The sequence below is a fragment of the Oryzias latipes genome, chromosome 23 (genome assembly GCF_053564925.1).
Source record: "Oryzias latipes strain Hd-rR chromosome 23, Olatipes_Hd-rR_3.1".
In the NCBI taxonomy this organism is placed as follows: domain Eukaryota; kingdom Metazoa; phylum Chordata; class Actinopteri; order Beloniformes; family Adrianichthyidae; genus Oryzias; species Oryzias latipes.
The window spans coordinates 8,376,783-8,393,247 of record NC_136259.1 but is presented as its reverse complement, the minus strand read 5'-3'; the positions used below and the strand labels follow the sequence as shown (position 1 = coordinate 8,393,247).

General features: G+C 39.8%; 1 long non-coding RNA gene across 1 annotated transcript in view; it reads left to right on the top strand.

Moving 5' to 3' along the window:
- The window catches only part of LOC144989398 (uncharacterized), a 38,547-nt gene that overhangs the window by 15,258 nt on the left and 6,824 nt on the right, over positions 1-16,465 (top strand). The gene's annotated exons all lie outside the window — the stretch shown is intronic.

Genomic DNA, 16,465 nt, shown 5'->3' with positions numbered 1-16,465 from the left:
GTCTGTACGTAGGCGGTGTAATGTATTTCAACCATTGATTTTCCCCCTACCAGCTAATGGATGTTCCATAGCTATGAGGAATGCGTGTTTAGTGATCTCGCTTGATCTGTACAATGACGCAGTTGACCAATCTGTACCCCCCTTACTAAATCACGAACCACTTGTCCAAGCGTGAACTGGAGCAATAAAACTAGACAAATGACTTGGACTTTGAGAATCAAGTGTACTCAGGCCAAATATGAATTGCTTGGTGTTGATAGGTTAGGGACTAAATGGGCTGCTTTGTTTGTGTTGGTCTTAAGCAGAGGCCTGATAGAGCTTAATCTTTCCGCTCCCAGGACATTTACTCGTGGTTCATCCCTCGTGTCAGAACAGAAAAAGAAAAGATGGCTTTTCAGTATAATCTCAGTAAAAGACAACTCACCTACTACTTGTCATGACTTAGTCTTGACACTTTTCCGAAAGATCTGGAAATAAAATCATTAACAAGTTGTTGTTTTTTATCTTTTTGCCTTTTTAATTTTATGAAATGTCTTGTGTTGTGTCGTAATTCGCCTTATTCGGTAAAGTAAAAGTTAAATAAAAATAAAAAAAGGAATAAAATAAATAGTCAGTGCGGTTTCATATTTGGTGCTGACCAAAGTTCGTAAACTCGAATTAACCTTTTTACTTGGACGTGTCAGAAAAGTTTGTTTGAACTTTAGGGCCGACCAATGCGAGGAACAGCGGTCATCTTAGCCCTTTAATACCAGAGCTTTGGCTTCAGCGTTGAATTTCTTTCAACTGTATAACTCTTCAACCATTTAAACAATGAATGTAATTCCAGTAGATACTGACGCAGAGAAAAGCAGCCTTGCACCATTATGCTACGTTTACACTGGGCATATAAAACACAATCAAGAAAGCGTTAAAAGCGCTAAAAGTGTCTTTTTGAGCACATGGTGTTCACACTGAACTGTCACTATCTCAATATTAGTGCATTTACCTACGATTGAAGATGCTTTATGGGACATCGCATTTTATACGTAGAGCTTGAAAACGGTTGTAAAAAACCTGCATAGCTACTTATGAATGCGAGAGTGTTTAACGCAGAAGTCTGAAATGCGCTTTTAAGCATGTTTATATTGACTTTTCATTGAAAGGGGTCGCTTGAACACGAGTTTCCAAGGCTGGTGTTAACATAGCTTTATGCAATACTTGAGTGATCCATAACGTCGAAGAGTCAAAGAGTGTGCGATTTTTAGGTATCCCTTGCGCTATCTTGTGGGGTCCAGATGACCCTACCCTTACCTTGACGTGTTATCCCTACTATGACAAAGGTGGATAAAGGTGGAAAGATTTCATGTAATCCATGGACACCAATGAAGATCAAAAATCATTGAAGAAAAAAGGTTCAGCGCACTGTCTCGTGGGGTCCCGATGACCCAACTCCCAACGTTAAAGTGCCTAGGATAGCACAAGGGTTACTGAGGGGTTAAGTGATTCAGACATAGTACTACGGAAGGCCCAGGTGTTTAATGCACGATCCGCCACTGGTATGCAACCCTTAAAAAAACAGACTGACACAGCTAATACAAAGGTTACTGTGACTACGTTAACAACCAACCTAGTTAGTAATACGCACTCTGAGGCACGTTAACGTCGGGAGTGGGGTCATTTGGACCCCACAAGATAGCGCAAGGGGTATTGCCAGTGACATCTTAGGTGTTAAAGGGTTAAAAACCAGAAGACTGCGTTGGTTGGAACCAAGCATTGGAATGCTTCTGCAACGGAAATTTGTATGACATTAATAAAAAATAATTAATCAGGAAAAACGTTGAAAATTTGGTGTTTTTAAATAAGGTTGCTCATTAAGGTTGGGAATTTCCCTCCTATACTGTCTATATTTCTTTTTTCTACTTTGAAAACACTCCTATAGTCTGACTGATGTTTGTTGTTCCGTTTCTCCAGGCAAGTTTCCTGCGCTTCAGTCCATGTCTGAAAATGTAAAATAAGCCTGCCACCAAATGACTACACAGCTTGATCTGGCACTTTTACATAACGCTGGAACCCAGTCAGCTTTTACCGTGGCCAAGCACTAGCAGTTCCTGCTTGGCCCACATCCTGTTTCTGAGGCTATTTAGTGATGGCTGTGAATGGAGCCGATAGCAAACAGCACGGAAGTGTCTCTGATTGAGGAGAATGGAAGGCGGCGAACAGCCCACTTACCAGCTTGCTGCTGCCCCCACACACAGACAGATCCTCTCACGCACACAGGAATGCAACAGTACTGAAGTCCTCAAACGAAAAATACAAACAGGTGAAACATTGAGAACTGGGCTTTAAACCATTCTGAAATAAATTTTATTCAAACACAAAAAAACGCCAAAAGATCACAGCCGTGGATGCACTTTCACAGAAAAGAACCTCGCTTTCACTCATTCGACTTTTTCCATCTTGCTCACGCCTACACACTGAGATGCTCTCACATGTGTGTGTGTATGCCAATACAAAACTCCCAGATGGACTACAACCAGAACAGGAATTATGCAACAAAAGCCTGTCTCAAACTGTTTCTAAACGCACACAATAAAGAAAGAGGAAGATTTTCTTTGACATTGAGGGCACGTTTTTGGCCGAAAGCCTTTTTGATTCACGCACCCAAACACTTGAATAAATGTGGATACTCTTACCCTATACTTTAGGTTGAGTACACTAGAAGCACGAGCTGCTATACACTTTGAAGACATGCAAAGAAGCTAACAATCTTTTCAGAGAAACAATCCCCCACATTACATTCAGGCCAGTTTTTCTCATTAGAAATGTGTTACAATATGTTTTTATAACAAGCAAATTTTGTTTTCAACTTAAGAAGACTTTTTGAATACTAAGCAGAACAAAAAAACCAACATAAAAATAAAAAATAAGTGCTAAACATTAACATGAACTCACTAAAGCGGGCAGTTTGTTCACTGTGTATTGATTTCCAGTAAGAAAGCTACAGCCAGTTGTCAAATTTACAAAAGGAAAATGATCAGAAAATGGTCAAATGCTGAATCTAAACAACATGGTTGTACATCATTTTCTTGAAGCACAAATTCTGGATTTGAATGAAAAAGTGGTATAAGGAAACAATTTTTGCCTCTGAGACAGACTGGCTGTTCAAGGTGTGTCCTGCCTTTGCTTTATCCCTTGTGCTATCTCATGGGGTCCAGGTGAACCCAAAATTACATGGACGTGTTATCCCTACCATGACAAAGGTGGTCAAAGGTGAAGAGGATTTCAAGTAATCCATGGACACCAGTGAAAATCAAAAATCATTAAAGAGAAAAGGTTCAGCGCACTGTTTTGTGGGTTTAGATCGATGACCACACTACCAATGTTAAAGTGCCTCGGATAGCAGAAGGGTTAAAGCAGCAGGGATAGGCTCCTCCAACCCTGTGACTCTGTACTGGGGTATTCCGGTGTAAAAGATGGATGAGGACAGTTTTACACTTACAAGTTTGGTCTTTGATCTGCACCAGAATTCATTTTGTTAGATAATTCACTTCGACATCTATGACAGCTCACGCAAACTCGGGTGTGAATATTCCCTAAAAGTGAAAAATAACCAAAGAAAAACAGTGAACAAGTAGAACAAGTGTAGTCTTTGAATTAGACGTAACAAGAAGTTTCTCTCTCTTAACAATATTTCATAGTCAAAGGCGCAGCCGAACCAGAGTTCTTTTTTCTTTTTGCAGTAATTTACCCTTTCTTGGTTAGATCTTGTTTTGGCACTATATCCTTTTCAAACTGACAGCTGCAGCAACAGTTTATTTTTACAGTTGCTTTGAACCACTTCAGTCTTTGACTCACTCAATTATTTGATCCAACAAAATCTTTGAGGTGTAATTATCTCCAAGTCCGGGTCCCGCTTCACAGTCCGCCATTTCTGTCAGTAAATCTCCGGGTTCAGCCGCAATGCATCTTGGGATATGGACAGCATAGATGGATACACCAGACCAATTCTTGAAATCGGGAAAAAGAAGGCCGGAATTGTTGGCCGCATTTGAAGGAGTCGTTGAATTTGGACAGCACTTGTCGCGGCGCTGTGATGTAAGCAGCCTACAAATGCAACCCAAATAGAATGCCACCCTCCAATTTGGACACACTGACTAATTCTGATGCTGAGGATAGCATGCGTCTCCTAATGCTAATGATAGCACACTTCTTGTAATGCTAACATTAGCACATTCCCTCTGAAGTTAATGCTAGCACACTACTTCTGATTCTGACAATATATGCTCCATCTAATGCTACCTTTAATGCTAACAATAGCATGCTAACTCAAATTCTAACACTAGCACACTACTTCTCATGCTAACGCTCACACACTACTTCTAATGCTAACCATAGCATGCTAGCTCTAACGCTAGCACACGACTTCTAATGCTAACAACATCACCTTATCTCTATTCTTAATGACAGCACTACTTCTGATGCTAATGATAGCATGCTCCTTTTTGTGCTAATGATAATACACTACTTCTGATGTTAACAAAAGCATGATATTTAATGCTAACAATAACATACTTGTAATGCTAAGGATAGCATGCTCCTTTCATTGCTAAAAATAGTATACTACTTGTGATGATAACAATAGCATGCTACCTTTAAGGCAAGTGATAGAATGCTGCATTTAATGCTAACAATAGCTCACTTCCTCTAATGTAGGGAGTTGGTGTTAATGATAGCATGCTACCTTGATGTGCGATACTGTTTTGTGACTTATTGTTAATTGTATTTGATGCCATTTTTATTCTTTTAAGAATGTTTGAACCTTACGTAATGAAAACTGGGAGAGTGACAGGACAAAGTGGAATACAACCTTTCTATAAAATTTAGAAGTTAGCATTTAGCACCTGTTGCGATGTACACACACAATTTCAATTTCTTTAACTTTTCCTCACACTAAACTGTTCTTATATATTTTATGTTCCTGAGCATCCCCACCCCCCAACTCTTTTGTATTCTTCCCACTTGTTTCCATAACAGGGTCAGTATGACCCACTGCTGTCTTCCTGCTTCTCGACTTAATACTCTGTACAGAATACTCTGTGGGTGCTGGTTGTCCAAAGCCAGGACAGCGTGACTCAAAACGAACAACACAATGACCAGTGAGTTTTAAAAGCCTACTTTTATTTCCTCAATGGGAACCTGCTCTCAAACACCTGATAGCAAAACATTTAGGAGCAACACAAAATTGATTTTTCCTCAGTCCTCCGCCTAGCATCACACAAAAGGAACACAATAGTGTTACAGAGCAGGTCACTCTAGATATAGTTTTATTGCTGCCCTGCAAAGGAAAGCTGCATATTTGTGTTTTGCAATTGCCTCCAGCAACAACCTGCACATCGCTTGAAAATGAAAACCTCTTTCATGACAGCTTGCAGTTACAGTGACTGCAGATCATGGGAGGTACATTTAGCCCCTCTGGTATAAATCAAATGCATCCTGTTTGTGCCTCCAGATCTTATCTTTGGCTTTAAAGTGTTTTTTCCCCCTCTCTGATGGCTCTAATGAATCTCACATGGGTGCCATCTGACCTTAAGAGCTCACATGTAATCTCAATAGGCCTCATCTGATTTCAAAGTGATGATGACCCATGGATGTCAAGAAGATCTAAGGGTTAATTCATTATTTCTCTTTCTATTGACTTCATTAATGGTGGGGTTGCCAGGTACACCACTAGGTCAGTTGCTCCTTCTGCTCTTGTAGATATTGTTTTTTTGCTTTTCTTTAATTTAGAGTAATATCAAAAACTATCACAACCAAATAAAACTAACGATTATTTTTACTCGCCATTGAACACAATTATAGACAGTTTTTATTTTGTTTACAAGCATTCGATGTTTTAAAAAAGTAAATAAAAAATTAGAAGTTGCACAGTTGATGAATGGACTATTTTAAAAATGTATATGTCAGATCCAACTGTTTTTGAGGAAATAGAGGAGGATGGATTTTGTCTTTAAGTAATCTGATTTTTTGATGAATGAAATTATAAATATCCTAATAAATAATATTCCAAATTTCTGTGATTATTTTCATTGTTTTTTGCTGGCTGTAGTTGCATAATGAGACTTGTTTACTGTTTTGTTTATTCAGTCTATTTAGAAGCATTTAATAGGGATACATGAATTTTCAATATGCAATGCAAAGCTTGTTTTTGCATCATAAAATGCTTACTGAGGGATTAAGCGATTCAGACATAGTACTACTGAAGGCCCAGATGTTTAATGCACGGTCCGCCACTTAAAAAACAGTCTAACACGGCTAATACAAAGGTTGTTGTAGGTATGTTAACAACCAACCTAGTTAGTAATACACACTCGCACAAAAAAACACAGTCCAACACCGCTACACGTTAGCCAAGACAAACCAAAAATTCTGAAAGACCGCCGAACATATCAAAAAGCTGCACTGTCATTTAAAAAAAAAAGTCACGATCATGCTTGTGTCTCCAACCAGTCATCAGTCACAAAGAAACGTCAGCAGCTTACAACAATCAGTATATATTGTACTTTTTGGCTCTCTTGCACAACTCAACATTTTGTCGAACTGCTAAAAATGTATTTAATACCTCTAGATACACTTTACTACAAACGAATCATTGGGTTGATTTGCAGCAGAAATCGTCACTGTCTTGATCTGTCACTGAGGCAGAGATCAGGACACCCGTCAATCAGAAAACGCGTTCAGAGTTGAACATATTTTAAGAGACACAACTTTCCTCGACTCTCTGTACAGATTTCCAAAGCGGAGGCATTTTGATCACAAATTATATTTGAAAAAAATCTGGTTCATAAGAATCCCCCCTTGTTACATAAATCTAATCACATAGGCGTACGAGGTTGTTGGAACCAGAGATCAATGATTTGGACAAAATGTTGGGTACCTATGTAAGCTAAACAAAAGTCTCAGATGGTCAGAAAATTAACTTTAAACTCAAAAAAGGTTAGAATATGAAAACATAAAAAAAAGAACAGCCAACTAAAGTAAGATATTGCTTATGAAGTATTCAACATTACACAAAAGTGATGGTAGCCTGAATTTAATGTTTGGTTTTATAACATCTTGAGACGGTCACTGGAATAAACGATATATGTAACTATCAGTTATCATTCCCATCGGTCATCTTGACTTACAGTTATTTAGACTGCTGTCTCTCCTTAGTACAACCACCCACAACGATTTTGAGGAACAGTGGCCATACCACAAACAACCACCGCCATTTCCTGACCACCTGGCAGAGCCCAGGTATCTGGTATTCTTGTTAGCGTCAGTAAATTGTGTCCACCCCAGCCAAGAACCTAGGGTGGGGAGGGCCTAAAAGGTTGAAACCACAATGTGAGACCCTTACTAGTGGAAACACCTCAACACTTTCAAGCAATATGTCGCTAATTCACCATATACTATTAAATCCAGGACTCCACTTAATTTAGCATCACCAGAAAAAAAAAACATTAAAGAATGATTTTTTATTTATTTAGAAATAAAGTCGGACATGAAGGGGTTAAATTCCAGTCCAGTGATTAGTCGGCATTTGTAGAAATCCAGTTAAAACAGTTTGCACACCTGTAACCAGGTGTTTTTAGCCTCTTTGCCTGGGGTAAACTGCACCAGACTTTTATAGGGGGCCTCTTGAGATGGCATATTTCAAAGTCAAGTCAAGTCAAAGTAAACTTTACCGTCTAAAAACATTTTTCATAAGGTTAATTGGTTAATCTAAATTGTCCCTTGGTGTGAATGTGAGAGGGTGTGGGTGTGTGATCGTGGACACTCTACCCTGCCACAGATTGGCGACCTGTCCAGGGTGTACCCTGTCTTCCCCCACAAGTGGCAGGGATAGGCTCCGGCAGCCCGTGACCCCAAAAGGGAATAAACAGAAGAAGATGAATGAATAGATAAGACGAAAAAATAAAGTGACGGTAAAAAGAGAAAAATAAAGTGACTGTACTATACAGTAGTTCTTCATTTTTTTTTTTACAGCACCAGTGAACTGGTGGAAGGTGCAGTTCAGTGCTGATGAGGCAGCTCTTCTCATAGACTTTCAATGGGATTTAGATCAGGAATTTTTTAGTCACTTCTGGTCCAGTATTTTTATATCTGGGTGTTTTTATGAACCTGTTCAGGGTGTAACCACACCCACCAGTAGCTGGGGTTGCTCCAGGAACCCTGTGACCCCGAAAGGGATTCAGCGGGTTCTGAATATTGTTGAATGGAAAGACTGATAAATGCATGGATAAATGGGTGGATGGATGCTGTTTTAAGTTTGTGTTTTGTTTGATTTTTCGGTTGAAAGACTGTGACTGGGACAAAACCTTCAGACACTTGGCAGGGCGTCTCTCCAGGACACCTTTTTAGTCTTAGGGTTTCACTTTACCTGCCTAGATTTAAAACGTCCTGTGTCAAATTTAGCAAAGCTGGCCCAGACCATAATAGTGCCACCTCCGTGTTTCACAGTAGGGACAGTCCACTTTTCCTAGTTTACATTATTGTTGCGTCTGTCTATCTGTGATGGCTCTGACACATTTTAACCCTTTAATTGCCCGTTCAACCAGACGATAAAACATGTTTAGGAGGACTTATTTTTACAACCATTGCCTATAACTCTCCCAAAAGGCAGTATTTCAGCAGAAAAAATATTGTTTTCAATTGAGTTTGTCTTTATTAATAACTTGAAAGAATCAAAGATTTCAAAAACGTTTTAATTAAAGAAAAAACAATACGGATTTTTATTTGTTGCAATTGCATTATCTTAGGGGCTGTGTTTGCCTCTCTTTTTAATAACGGTTCATTTCTGTTAGCTAACTGACATGTTTTACATTAGACTCTTTAGAGACACTAATAAAAATATGTCTTTGTCTTTGCATGGCAAAAGAATAGGAAGCTGAATGATCAAAACAGGCTTTAAAGGAAGTTTTTGATTTTAATTTAACGGTAGTTGAATCAGCCACGCCTCTGTTAGCTGTGAATCTTTCCGTTTTGTCATACATGGTTATTCTTCAGCTTTGTTAACACAGTACATTTCAGTCCAGACAATGAATTGCTCTATTTTGTTTCAACCTTCAACCTTATTTCCCATCAGATGGAGCACAGCGGCCTGGATAGAAGTGAGAGGCTGTCATGGTGAAAAATGAGGGCTCCCTCTTCCTCCTCTGCTGTGCTCCCGCAAGCATTATGTCAGATGACAATGCTTCCGCGTTACAAGAATTCATGCCGCATTCACCGCTGAAAGAAGCAGAATGTTGCTGATGCTCTGAAGTTCTTTCAGCGGGGAGACCCCGCCCTGTGCCCCAGCTAATAACAAAGACCGTGCTGCCCGCTCCGGCCGATTAGCCAAACAGATGGCACCATCGGGACAAAACATGTCTGTAAACGCACGTGAGTATTCCTGACATGCTTGCCTGTTTAATGGGGGCAGAGGGTTCAGAGGTGGAGAGGGTGGGTTTGTGTGACTGAGGGCAAATGTGCGGCACAGATTGTGCCAGCGAATGACCCGAGTCACCTCTGGGATGGTTCCTGTCCTTTTCATTGACCTTCCTGAACCACTCGTCAGGCTACGGTGAGCATGTAGATCAGTGGTGGGTCGCTCTGAGCTTTGTGGCTTCTGTCAGTGTTGGCACAAAGATTAGATGAGATCATAGAGTTCTAGTACATGCCAGACATCCATCGTCAGGACCTGTTGAATTCATATGAGGGTCACTGGGTTGCTGGAGCCTATCCCAGCTATTGTTGGGCGAAGGTGGAATACACCCTAAAAAGGATGCCAGTCTGTTGCAGGTTCACCCACCCACCCACACACATCAAATGGGCATTTTAGAATGAACAATTGACCTAAGCATGTTTTTGGACGAAACCGGAGTTCCCGGACAAAACCCACGCATGCGTGACAAGAAGATACAAACTCCACACAGAAAGGGCCCGGCCAGGATTCAAACTAGGACCCTCTGGCTGTGAGGTGAGGATGCTAACCGCTAACCCTCTGTGCATAGACCACAAAGTCCCATCAGCAAAATATAAACAATACAGCCATAAAAATCTTTAGCTAAGATAACTGAAGTAGTCCAACCAATCAGTATACAGACAGACAAAAGATCCAATCAACAAAACTTCGGTTCTCAACATCACTGACACATGCACAAACCCAGTTCAGGAAATGTGTTGGGTTCATCTGGTCCCTATTCTGTAAATCAGACATCTTGCCTGTGACGAATATTGGAAAAATTACGATTGAGCTTGTAAAACAAACTTCTTGTCTTAAAAAACCCGGACTATTTAACCTTTTTTTTTTTTACTTCTGACTCAAAGATTTAATCAACGGAATGAATCTTTTTTCCCATAACATTCTAAGACTTGGAGAATCCAGACGTAAAAAAAAAAAAAAAAAAAAAAACCCACATGTTCTTGATCTAGATTTGTTTCCACCCAATCAAGTACGGTGGCCTTGAAGTGCCAATGGTATGCAAATCACTCAATACAAAAACAATTCTTAGATCACAACGAATATTAAAAAGCGAAACAAATAAAAATAAAAAATTACATTTTAGAAAAATTAAACCAAAAGGGACATGTTAAAAAACAAGTTAAATAAAGAAATCTAAGGGACATTGCTAATTGGATCACGACGTTTGACCAACATTTCCCCCAAAAATAAGCGACACTGGATTTGCTCTGTGCTAATCCTAAAATGTGATAAGTATGCAGACACTGAAGACGCATTAAACACTCCAAAAATGCCAAAAATCAGATATCATTCTCCAATCAGTGATGACCCATAGTAACTACCTTTTCCAGTTTCTCATTGTGTTCCGTCTTTTAATATCTCATTTTTATTTCTGGAGATTTACGTTTTACCGCGAATTGTTACATTTTTATTCAATTTATTTTCTTTGAAATTCTGTGTTTTATTGTCTGTATTTTTGTTTTGATTTCTACAATCCAATTTTTTTGTAATATTTTGCTTTTTTAATTGTCGTGATCCTTAATATGTTTTTGCGTTGAGTGATTTGTAGGTGGGATTGGCCCTTTAGTTTGCAGAAAAACACACCCCTAATTTAGAAGACTGCACCTCTTCAGCATCAACATAACATCTTTTCTGCTCTGCCATTAGACAGCTAAACATTCCTTCGTCATAAATTGTTAGCAAGATATGTAATTTCGCAATCCAGAACACACGTTTCCATGTAGTTTTAATTGTCAACCAACCGCTGCTTCAAAACACCTGTGTGGCGGACAGGGATCAAGGTCTAAAAATACTCACTGACGAAGTGTCACCAGACTCTCTTGTTTGTTGACGGTACTTGTTTTTTACACTCCACTCTTGCCTGAAAGGAGTAAACTATATTTATCTGCTCTTCTCTCATCCTTACAAAAGGAGCTCCTTCATCACCGTGAACATGAATGCATTGTCACGCTGGGCGCACCACCTAACCAGATAAAAAGAAGATGCAGAGAGGAGAAAAAAACTGAGCGGGTAAACAAGTCAAAAACAAATCTCCAACATTACTGGCACCCCAGGGGGAGGTTTGACCTTCATCGCTGGTGGTTGTCATGTGAGGTTTCTGCATGTTGACTGAATAGATTTAGTGTTGTCGACATTTAACCCTTGTGCTATTTTAGATGACCCCACCCTTACATTGACGTGTTCTCCCTACCATGACAAAGGTGGATAAAGGTGGAAAGATTTCATGTAATCCATGGACCCCAGTGAGGTTCACAAATCATTGAAGAAAAAAGGTTCAGAGCACTGTCTAGTGGGTCTAGATGACCCAACTCCCAATGTTAAAGTTCTTAGGATAGCACAACGGTTACGTGATGGGATAGTATGGTACTTGAACATGTTTCCGAGCCTGATGTGAACATTACAGTTCAGTTGACGGTGCGCCTAATGACCCTTGTGCTGTCTAGTGGGGTCCAAATGACCCCACTCCCAACGTCATTTGGACCCCACTAGACAGTGCGCTGAACCTTTTTTCTTCAATGATTTGTGATCTTCATTTGTGTCCATGGGTTACATGAAATCATCTTCACCTTTATCCATCTTTGTCATGGTAGGCAGAACACATCAATGTAAGGGTGGGGTCATCTGGACCCCACAAGATAGCACAAGGGATCGTGCGGAAAGTACAGCACATGCATTTATACATAAGAAAAAACATTGTTTGGTTCAGGAAAAGCAGCGATTATGCCTTTTAATTGTGTTTGTCATAGTCAATTTAAGTACTAGGAAGGTCTACTTTATAAGCGTTTGACAGTACACTGCTCCTCTGACGTTCGCCGTGATTCACAGGGAGCGTGATCCGAGGGGAGCCAACAATATTAATATTATCTAGAGGCAAGGGGCTGACACAGTGACATGAACTCGGTGATGACGCAGGGCTTATATCACTCCACCACTTCATGCACTGAAAACAAAAACAAATAAATAAAAACAGACGAGAGTAGTGGGGGGGGCAGAAAACGGCAGTCATCAGCTTTTTCCAGGTCCTGAATTATTAAGCAGTTGCTGAGCAGTTCACTGAGCCGATAACTAAACCTCTATTTTTAGTCAGCATGAGCAACGCTGGCTAGTCATGACTCCTTCAATCACATGAGGCGAAGCTCACGCAAGCCGGCAAACAAACATGCAAACATATGGAAGATCGCTTACGAGCACACACGCAACCCCCTAATCCTCCAGTCAGTCCAAAACACATTTCATTTTTCCCCTCCGCATTGCATGTGCGTGCCTAAACACACACACACACACACACACCTACACACACACTCACTCACACGATAACAGGGAAATTATAGGCATTATAAGACATGAAAAACACATTTCAATGATGCCTCATCTTGCCTTCGGTTGAAGTTATTTAAATAATTTTTACATCATAACATTTTTTTACATTTACCTTACATTACAGCTACCGCGCTGTGACTTAAATGCAAGTTTTCAGCAAATGAGACAGGTGGCGGCTTCTGTAATCGGGAGGTGGCAGTTGCATTTCACACACCACCCGGTGTGTTTTTTTGACAATGGTTAGCGGCCGCCTGGGCACATTTGGAGGTTGGACGGTGGCAGTCCAGTGACAGGAAGACAGCAGCATGATAACTGACTCACTGATAGGAGGCTCTCCAAGGTCCCCCAAATTGTCTGATGATTGGTCGATTACAGACTGCCACCCTCCATCCACCCACTGCCCCCGTCTGTTTGTTAGAAATTATGGGGTAACAGCCCGGGCACTCGATTAGGGCTGTTGCCGGGGGCCCGGCAATGACAGGATGTCAATCTGCCGATCCCGGACACCGTGGGTCCTGCATCTAAATGTAGAGACATCGTTGATGCTGCACGAAACTCATCATGGCGTTGATAGCACCGCAGCGACTCCAAGACCTGTGTACTGACAAAGTATGGTTGGTGCTGAGAAAAATACTAAGAAGACAGATCCTTGTGCTTGCTACACAATTCACAGAATAAGAGCAACGTGGACCAGAAGAGCAAAGAAGAAGAAGTTGTTGGGTGAAACCGTGGTGTTGCTAGGACAGTACACAGATAGTTTAGTTACCCCCCGTCGACAGCACCACAGGGGGTCTGCTCATTGTTCCTGGCTCTGCTCAGTAACTCTTTTTACCCTCATTGCTCACGCATGGCTCACATGTCAATCGAAACAGTAGGGGGTGACGTTCACTCTTATTTACTTGAAACATCATTGATTGTGTACGTCACCAAAAAAATCTTTTTATCATTTCATTCACTTTTTGTCGAGGAGACAATAAACCGCATCCACTGCAATTTAGGAAGGGATGGTATTAATGGTTCAAAGCAGGACAGCAGACACATACATTTTTGCAGAAGAATGCAAAACCATGAAAAAAAACATGAAATGTAGGGTCAGATGTTGGGGTGGAAGTCATAAAAAACATTCATTTTGACCATTTTAAAATATAACAATTTTTTAACATCTTTGCTTCAAACCCCAATATTAAAAACTGATTATATTAGATCTGTTAAAATATCAGCGTAAATTTCATATAGGATTTAAATGGAATTAAATGAGTGTTTAGACATGACAAATGTGTCAATGTTTCCATGTTGGTTTCTATGTGTATATTTATCTATGTGTGTGTATATAGTTATCTAACTATGTATTCACTAGAGTACAAGTTAGTATTGTGCACACACAATACTAACTTGTGTGAACAGGAACTGTGTGCAAGATTTCTTGATTATGATTGGTTGAATTACATTATAAGCCATTGTAAACCAGTTGCAACAATCAGTCTTCAAATTAGAAATTCCCAGTAACTTTGGTAAAAATGTATTGAGTTTATTACTGCTATAAATAAAGAAATAACAACTGTCCCATTTTTAAAAAAAATCATTAAGTAGTTAAATTGCATTTAATTTTTTTATAAGGGTTCAAAGAATGCAGGCCAAAGGGTTGGACCTCACAGGTTTTCACCTCACCAAATCTGGCCCTCTTGACGAAAAGTTTGGACACCACTGTTTTTTATTATTATTATTATTATTATTATTATTATTATTATTATTATTATTATTATTATTATTATTATTATTATTATTATTATTATTATTTTCTTTTCTTTTTTTAATCTAGTCTTTAAAGCATATATCCGAAATAAAATACTAATATATCATGTCACTAAAGCTCATGAAAGCCAGAAAAAAGTATTAATGCACCAAAAAAGTCAAATTTTGATTTGATCCATGTAGCAAAAAATGCAAAATACAGCAATAATAAGACATAGCTAGACTGAAGTTGATTGTTTAAATCGTCATTATTATAATAGACAAATATAGAAGTATTTTCTTCAGTATTTAGCGAAATAAATCCCGCATAAAGTAGATTTAAAGATTTAAGGCCCTGGCGCAAGCTGTAGTCCATATAGAAGTGAAGTTCATGGATTTTTCTACACAAATGCTACAAAACAAACAAATATCAATTGGAATTTTTATTCAATTAAAGTCTTTTCTAGTCCCAGTAGACAGTGTTAATCCGATTCAGTTGTATTACTTGATTGGGTTAACATTATTCAATGTACTGAACCATCACAGGTTACTAATCCCTTTACTATGGATGTCATACATGTGGGTGTAGTACAACACCGATATGAGGCAAAGAAGATTTTCTCCGGAGCCCCTAGTGACCTGAATATGCACTCTGTCCTACCTTTGAACTCCCTCCAGGCTAAGAATCCCTTCCATTAAGAGATTGTTTTTTATTACATATATAAATATAGCTCATGTTGAATATTAAATGGCCGAATGTGGGATAAAAGCGTGTACTTCTATACATGCTTCACATATGTAACGGGGCCGGGGAAAGGTCACGTGTGCTCGAGGGCCACCGGAGGAAATGCAGGGAAATGAAACATGCTCGCCGTAGAAGTGCTACATGCTAAATTTGCATGACGTCACTTTTTTAAGACCTGTATCGACCGAAAGGTGGGCGGTTGCTTGTCAAAGCCACTGGTTTTTGACTGACAAGGGTGTCACCAAGCGCTGCCGAGGGAAAAAAGCAGCTGGTTGCCGCCAGAATCCTCTGTCACTGTGGAGATCCACATCCGTTCGGAACGACAGGGATACGACTGTCGACACCCTGATAACAGTCGTCTAATATCTGGTTGCGGATGGGAAATCCGTTGTTTCAATAAAAGATATATATCTCCGAGGATCCGTATCTCACATATCAGGCAACACCCTTTTTTCCAGGCTCACTTTAACTTCATTCATTATGCTCAGGGACAGATTTGATACCCATAACCTTTCAGCAGGGACACACCTGGAGGGTGAAAAGCACAGGGGACACCATGTCCGCAAACAGGAAAGTGGGGAAAAATGTATACGGTCGTATCTAGGACAGTTTTTTTTAGGCGTTGTGGATCCGGGTTGAAGCTGGTGTTGGACAGATATGGGTCAGAACCGAGTCATAAGAAAGGGTTTGAATTGAACGTTGGGATAATCTGCAGCAAATGGTAATGCTAGTAATGGTGGTGTTGGGGTCTGTCGAGTAACTTGTTGAGTTTGCGGCATCTCCAGACCCAGATAATATCTAACAATAGAAAAGATAAAAGAGGGAGTAGGACGGGTGAGGAGAACAAGTGAGCAAGAGGAAAGAAAGTGAAGAGGGCACCTCTAAGAGAGAGGCATGAATGAATACGAAAAAGAAACATGCAAGAAGAGGGAATACGTAGATGGAGGAGAAGGACAAATTGGTGTGAAGAAACTGGTGAACATTTACTGGTTAGAGGAAAGAACAGATAAGGACAGAGCACAGGTAGAAGAAAGAGAATAAAAACGCGAACGAAAGAGTAAGGAATGGATGATGAATGGTGTTAAGGTTAGAAAGTAAGGGTGGAAGAACCTTTGTTTATCCAGGATCTCTTGTGACTCAAGGTACCATTTACAGGACAGACCTATTTTACCAAAATAAAAACG